This window comes from Dipteris shenzhenensis, chromosome 32 (assembly GCF_047967505.1).
Source record: "Dipteris shenzhenensis isolate YYH24624 ecotype China chromosome 32, Dip_SZ_1.0, whole genome shotgun sequence".
NCBI classification, from domain to species: domain Eukaryota; kingdom Viridiplantae; phylum Streptophyta; class Polypodiopsida; order Gleicheniales; family Dipteridaceae; genus Dipteris; species Dipteris shenzhenensis.
Window position 1 is genome coordinate 38207297 of NC_141627.1, and position 8635 is coordinate 38215931.

The window sequence follows — 8635 nt, forward strand, 5'->3', positions numbered from 1 at the left end:
CTTATTATCCTTTAAAGTAGAATCCTCATTTTATACAAATTATAATAATGAGAAATCTATCCATGATATGGTTCTTGAAAGGGACATGAAAGAATGAAAAATTATTGTTACACATATACAATGGTTAGGAAACTATAAAAAATGATAATCTTGTAAATATAATTTCCAAGTTCTAATTTTAGCATAGTAAGTACGTGCATTAATTAGCATTACATGTTCTAACAAGAATTCCAAGTGCAACAAGCATTGCATGTGCTAACAAGAGGCATTCGAGGTGTGAACACACATTGCAGGTGCTAGTTGGCATAGGTAGTAGGTGTATTAATTGGCATTCCAGGTGCTAACATCTCGCTAATATGCACTAAGGTGGTAATTAGCATAGTAAGTGGGTGCACTATTAGGCATTGCATGTGCTAATAGGCATGTGCACACAGTTGCAAGTGCTAATTAGCACACTTAGTAGGGGCACTAGCAGCCATTTCAGGTGTTAGTAGACATTTCATGCACTAACAACATTTCATATGCCAACTAGTATATGTAAGTGGTGGTAGATGATAGTGCTCATTAGTAGGGCTGACAAGCACCTCTACTGGTGCTAACAAGCATATGATAGTTTAGTACTACATGTGGTAACTAGAATATGGCAGTGATGATAGATGAAAGTGCACTAACATGCATTCCATATGCTAATTAGCATAGCTATTAGGTGCACTAACAGGAATTGCAAGTGCTAATAGGTATTCAAGGTGCAACAAGTATTGTAATAGTAATAGCATTGTATGTGCTAATTAACATAGGTAATAGGTGCACTATCTGACATTCCAATGTTAACATGCATAAAAGTGTGAATTAGCATAGTAAGCTGGTGCACTATCAAAGGCATTGCATGTGCTAGTAGGCATTGCAAGTGCTAGAATTAACACACTTAGTAGGGGCACTAGCAAGCATTGCAGGGGTTAACAGACATTGCATGCACTAACACTACATATCTCCTACATATACAAACTAGGATATGTCAATGGTAGATGAGAGTGCTAATTAGTAGGTGCTGATAAGCACCTACTAGTGCCAACAAGCATTGCATGTGCCAACTAGCATATGGCAATGGCAGATGAGAGTCCCAATTAGCTGGCGCTAGCAGGGATTGTAGGTGCTAACAAGCATTGCAGGCACTGGCTCTTAAGAAGTACATGAGCTAACAAGCATTGCATGTGCTAACTAACATATGAGAGTGCTAATAAGAATATGCTAACAAGTGTTAACAAGAACTTGGGGTGCTAACAAGCATTTTGAGTGCTTGCAATTGCAAGTGCTAGTTAAAATTTTCCAAAATCAATGAAATTTTCCATAATATTTTAATTAACAAAGTTTCCAATAATCAATTTCCCCAATAAAATTTTCTAAAATCAATGAAATTTTCCATAATAGCTTAGTTTGCATAATTAACAAAGTTTCCAATAATCAATTTCTCAAATATAATGAAATATTTCCAATTTAGAAACTCCCAAAATTCATCTAATATGGTGTCATGTTCTGTACACAACAAGCATACAAGTGACAATGCAAGACATGCCATGTGCACTGTGTACTTTATATGGGATTTACTAGCATGGGAGAAGTGAAATATTGAATGGAAAAGTAGGAGATGTCAAATTTTAGGGGAAAATGATGCCCATGTTTTTCCACCTCTAGCTATACACATCACCAACTTGTACCCCCTAAACAAGTGCAAAGAGGCCAAAAATGGTTGAAAAAAAGAAAAAGGAAAAATGCCTTGATATATCATGTTTATTGCTTTGGATTAGAAATGGAGCCACCTCTCGCATGCTTATGTGCCTCATTGTGAGGTAATGACTTAAAAAATAGCCAATACAAAATGTTAAATAATTATGGAATGATTCAAAGAGCATTGCACGTTTTTCTAGTGGAGGGGTGAATTACTCTACAAATATCACCAAATATCCTAGTTTTAAGACCACCATCCATTAGCTCCATAAGTGTGAAGTCCATTAGCTCCATAAGTGTGAATTGCTTTTTTTTTAACACTTTGCCTTTCCAATGAAATCAAAGAAAGATATTGAGTGTGTCCTCAAATTTGAGTTCATAATTGTAGCCTAGTATTGGACACTCCTTAAACCATAATTAGTTTCTTCAAAGATGCTTCTACTTCAATTCAGTTATAGATACTCACCTAGAGATCGATCTGTAAGTGAATTTTTGAATGCATAAAATAAGTATCGTAATTTTTTTTAAAAATAAATTATTTATTTTGTAGAAAGTTGTTCACACTCGCATATGCAACTTGTAGTGGTCTGAAGAGACTATCTTTTGCAATCAATTTTTGTGAAAAGAATTCATTTAAGTTGGGAGCAATTGAGCCGCTGCATTTGGACATAAGATATAAAATCCTTTGCCCTCTCAGTGCTTTTTTAAAATTAATTAGAATAATTTTATGCTTACAAGTGACTGGATGGTTCACAAACACCACAACAGTACAATGCCCACTCTTGTGGATGGAGGGTCCTTATAAATAGCAAGTACATTTTGGAGGCTTTTTTGTCAGGAGATACAGTGGAGGTAAATACATTATTGATGCATTTAAAATTTATACATAACATAATATAACACAAAACTTGAAACTAAAGTTTTGTTTGCATTTCTGTAGATGACAAAAAAAAGCTATGATGATCAATTTGTGTTAAATTTCAAAGCTAGGATGATCGTAGATCTCCTTAAATACACGTCCTCATTACCACAAGAGAAAAGCACTAAGGAGGAAAGCTATAAGAAGATAGATGAGGGACAAAGATCAAAAGTGATAGAGGACCTCACTCCAGAGCAGGATGAAGGTCCTTTGATGGAACTAAAGGACCATGAGGCCCAACCTCATATGCCTCCACAATCCATTGAACTTGAACATGAGGCCCCTCATCTAGCCCCTTAAACTACTGACCCTAGACCTAAGGATCGTGAGCCCCTTTCCCATCCATTTACTGATGTTGGACCTAAGAATCCTTTACAAACTTTGGAGCCTCCTAGATTAGTTGAGGCAAATTGTACTCTTGTAAGTTTGTAATGCATAACAATGTTAAATGAAATACATCTATATTCGAGACTCTAGTTTGTAATCCATAGAGTAAGAGTGAGAGTGAGAGAGAGAGATAGAGAGAGAAAGAGAGACTTGACTCATGAATATGGACGTATGTATTACAAACTTTGAATGAAAATTTGTTACAAGAGCAAAGAAACTGATTCTCCATTGTTTTTTGTAAATAATAAAAAGTATAGTTGCAATGATGATTATGGCTATAACTTGAGAGCCAAAACTATAGTAGAACTTCTCTGATTCCAACAATATGAGCCTAGAAAGGCTCAGCTACTAGAGCAAAGGCGAGATCAGAACATGGAAGAGAAGGTGGTGTATGAAGAAAAGGCATAGCAGAAGCTCCTTGGTCAACCTTCCTCATAGGATCATCCACTATCACCTGAATGGCACTGATTGTCTTCGAGTCATAGCATCCACCATCACCTCAATGGCACTAATTGTCTGAGAATCATTAGTTTGTTTGACAATATAATGTATAATGTTTATCTGTTGCCTCACAATTGCATACTATGAAAATAATCATTTCGTACCTGTAATCATGAATTTTGAATTATCTCAATAATTCCATTTGGGATATCTCTACATAGAATTCTATGTTCCCTTTGCTCCAATACCTGTCAACATGTAGTGTAAATCAATGATTCATTCAATAATAAATAAAAAACATTGAGTCACATCAACTCTTTGTTTATCTTCTTCTTATTCAGAATGAATGAGAATCTTTCTGCAACACTACCCTCTGTCTCCACTTGAATGTCTTGGCGTAATTGAGCAAGTGTGCATCATTGTCTAAGTGATATAATTCCCAATAAATTGTCATTCTCATTAATGGTGATATCCAATGCTTCATTCTCAGGACCAAAAGAGTTCAAATCTTGATCCATTGGAACCAATTGGTTCCCAATTATTCTACTGCATTTATAGTAAAATGTTAATATGAAATTTTGAGTAGCAATCATGTACTTCAGTTTAATGGAGTTGTGCACAACCTCACAGTATACTTGGTTGGATGTTATCATGTCATGACCATAATCCAAGAAGTCAAGAATCCTTTCAGCACCATTTGCAGAGAAAGAGAGCATCATCTTGCAAATCTTGATATAAAATTTATTGAATAGATCTACAAAGACTGTTATTGGCATGCAAATAGTTATTTTGTTGATTCTACTAGCAATCCCTAGCTGTAAGGATCATTGTTCTTCTGAAAACAACCTGGCTCTATATGACTCTTTTATAACACCATGAGGAATTGGCCAATTAATTGTATTCCATGCTGGAAGAGAGAGTTTTTTCAACACACCATGGGTGTTGGCTTTATCCAATAGTTGGTAAAAATGATCATAGAAAAAGACTCTTGACTCAGCTAACTATGCTACTGATCTACCTTGATATTGCAACTCTCCTGTGGACCCATGTAACACATCCATGAATCCTAAAATGCATTTGGTAGGCTGCCACTACTCATAAGATGAAGGATATATATCTGAAAATAAAAATAAAGACATTGAGGTTCAGGAAATTCTCTGATTATGAAATAAAAATTTTCAATGAAGTCACTTACAATTTGGCCTGTGTTGTGGAAGATAAGTTGGATAATTCTCTCACAACACAAGCTCTCTATGCATGTACACATGTTGAACCAATATTTCCTTTATTGATTTCATCCCCTACTTGGTTCTAAAACCTTTCACCCTACCCTTCCAAGATGCTAAAAAGAGATTACTTGAACGTGGCTTCTTCCTTCTGTTTGGTTGCATGAGCACCCAACTTCCTTTTGATACAATCAGTCTTTGCCAGGAGCCATCTAGTGTAACCTTGTTGGCAACATCGATGGAAAATATAGAGGAAAGAGGTCGACGATTGAGGGAGCTCTCGTCCATAGCTTCATCCTTGATAGTTTGATCAACATGACGATTGGCACAAGAAGGGTTCTGATTATCGATACATGCCATTGAGACTAGTATCCAAACTTTTACTCAAACACTTGAAACTCAATGGACATATCAAAGAGCACGCATTAGACTCTAGTCTTGAATAAGCACAATATTCTTATTAAAAAGTTAAGAATATTATCAATGAGAGAGATTGACAAAGCAATAATATCGTTCTCGTACCTTGCACTTCAATATTATGATCAACAATGCTTCCTGAAAAACTAAGACCATGGAAAACTTTCAAAAGTTACATTCCATTCTACATCATCTTTATAAATACACTCTTGATCACCAAAAACTTTAAGAATATTATCCAACTTAACACTTTCACATCTTAAATCTCAAAAAAGAGAGATTGAAAAAACAAAGAGCTCGCTGTTGTACCTTGCTCCTCAATATTTTGATTAACGAAGCTTCTCAAAGATCCAGGTCCTGTCAATGGTTTGCCATACCCATGAAAAACTTACAAGAGTTATATTCTAGTCTGCATCATTTTGATAAACATAGTTTTGCACAAGCATAGATTAGATTCAAAGAGAGAGATTGACAAAGAAACGGGCTTGCTTTTGTACCTTGGTCCTAGAGGTACTTTGAGTTCTAGTTTGCGATCGCCACCCAAAACTCACGGAAAGAAACCCAATCCATAGGTTGAAGGAATGTATATGAGGAGGAAATCGAGAGAGAGAGAGAGAGGGAGGGAGAGAGATAGAGGGAGGGAGAGGGAGAGGAAGAGAGAGAGAGAGAGAGCAAGAAGAGTAATTTGGGAGGGGAGAGTAGTTTGAGGGGAAAGCACAATTTAGATAATGATGTATTTTGAATGAGACATTGTCAGGTAGTAGAATCGTGTCAGTAGCTTGACCAAAATTTTTAATTGTTTTTTATAGTTGTACATTAGTAAAATATTCTTTCTTGTTGTGACAATCCAGATACATCTCAAATTTTTTATAATTTTCCCATGTTATGTTGGCTCTATGGCCATTAGTTGAGAGCTATTTTTCATTTTGGCCAAAAGGCCCCAAAATAAGCTCCCTTTTTTCCTAATGCCTTTCACTTGACCTCCTATGCATGAAGGCCAACTTGGTCATAAAGCACCTCATATAAAGGTAGGTGATTGGATTCAAGCTTGGAGAGCAAATGAAGAGATGCTTGTACCCGGTATGAAGAGGTTATCTATATTTCACGAGCTCCCTTATTGGGGTCAGTTACATATCAATCATCTCTTGGATCCCATGTATATCTTCAAGAATGTGGGGACTTCTACTTGGGCATATTTGGTTGGTGACAAAGACACAAGAGGAGTATGAGAAGACTTAAAAGTAAAGATACGAATGATGGAGTTGTGGCCCCCAACCCAAGATGGTTGGGTTGTTCTCCTAAAAGCATTGTGGATCTTAACCAAGAGAGAGGAGGCAATGGTAAAGAAGGATACTGCCTCTTTTCAAACACCAATGAGACAAATGCATGCTTAAAAGAAGCATTAATGGAAGACAATAACCAGAGTGGCCTCAAGTCCCATGATTGGCACAAGTTCTTATAGGTATTTTATATGTTTCAAAAATTGATATTAATGTTATGATGCTCTAAGGTTTGTGATGCATTGTTATATCTTTTTGATTTGTTTCTTGGATACTTTATCCTCCCAATTGTATGGTAAAAGGGTGCTTATCAGAAGATGCCAGTCAAGCTATCTACAAATCATTGGTGTTGTGCTCGGTATTCTTACTATCACATTACCTTATATTCTATTTAATTTTTATTGACATGTAAATTTAAATCTTAATTTACATATGAGATAGTCTCCCAAAAAGAGAAATCCTTAGCAAGCATTAAAAAGGCTAGGGTTCTCACTCAATTGAAGCTATGTGCTTTCAGTTTACCTCAAGCATTATGACAACTCAGGTGTACGTGCTTGTACACATAGTAGAGAAGGTTGCCATTGTAGGAACCGTTCATAGTTATTGGATATTTTTCCTTGAACAATTTATTAAAACTTTGAAGGGATTTGTAAGCCAAAAAGTGAGACCCGAGGAAATGATGGCAGTAGGTTAGCTTGTGCAAGAGTCATTGGTATATGTCACTGAGTTTCTTGCATCCATAGATCCTGATATGCCACTCTGTTGGCATAACAACTAAGATGATCATATCATATCACAGGTTTCTCAAGGAAAAAGGATTTGAAAATAGGTGGGCAAATTATTGAGCGAGAAAATCAACAAGTTTTCTATTCTTGATAGCAACAACATGCAAAAGTGGATTCAAAGATATGAAGAGGCCAAAATAGAAAGAGTAAATGCAAGGACGATATTAGAGCACATGATAGGAGTTAACAATATCCACAGGACCTTGTTGTTCTCCCCAAATACATCTCACAGGATTAGTTACAAGAAGCTCTTCATACATCAAAAAATGATGAAGAGCTTATAATCGAGTGAGAGTGGGAGTTTGCACGAGGATATGATCAACATGTAAGTTTCTTACTTTTTGTTTGCTTAAGCTAATCATGGTCACAATAACTATAAAATGCATTTTGATCATTTTCTTTTGTATTACAAAAAGTACAGTGCAATGTGGTCACTTGGACAACATTTTCATGTGGAACACATCGATTCGAAGAGAGCCACATTTGATTATGGAGTGATGGCTATCTTCATACAAGATAGCCAAGCAAGTGCATATGATACCAATCTTCTTTCCTCACAGGTAGATTATTGGGACCATATGTGAAATAGAAGTTGGATTTAGACTATTTAGTTTTTTAATTCTTGATGTAAAATGTTTTAGAACTATTACAATGGCCCCAACACCATAGTTAGGAAAGAGACTGGTGGTTTTTTTGCCATAGACTCCACTAAACTTTAGACCAATGAAAGTGATACTTTTGTTTTCCTAAACACCGTGTGAATAGGTACACACTATTGAATTAATCTAATGCCTTCCTTTTAAAACAATTGTAACATATATGTTCATACAGTATATTTAAGTTTAAGTGAAAATAATAAATGACTTTTTTTTTTCAACATAGGTAGTCTTTCATCCAAATCGTTCTGATCCAAGATGGTGGTATGGGGTTGCTTCTCAAAGTAAATCGACATTCAAAGATGGAAATGTGGATACAGAGATGCCAATGCAATTAGCTAATGTTGATAGATCTAGGAAAGCATATGAAGATCACGATATTGTGCAAGAAAGTGGAGAACATGACATTGGGAAAGAACCAATGTCTCATGAATCACCCAAAAGGGATATTATTGAAAATTGTGATATAAAGTTCATCGTGAATATATTAGTATTTTGATATCAAACTTGTTGTATATGTTCTTCCTTTATTAATATAAGATAAGATGAATTTAACAATATGCCATTCATAGAAATTATTCAAATTATCATAGTTGTGCTCTACAGTAAAAGAGCTTCAAATATGTCTTTACACCTTGAAATTTGGGTAACACATGAAAAAGTTCCATTCATTTAAAAGGAGATGGGTTTTCATATTTTAGTGTATTTTTTGTTTTACCCCCCCTTAGGCCTCATATTATGAAAAATATGTACAAATTTTTGTATCTTGCATATTTTTCAAGGTATATACCTTATATTT

The 8635-nt window shown here is 35.5% G+C and overlaps 1 pseudogene; it reads right to left on the bottom strand.

The window, feature by feature from the left end:
- Window positions 1-3777: 3777 nt before the first annotated feature.
- Window positions 3778-5058, bottom strand: LOC147880718 (uncharacterized; annotated as a pseudogene).
- Between the last annotated feature and the right edge of the window lie 3577 nt (window positions 5059-8635).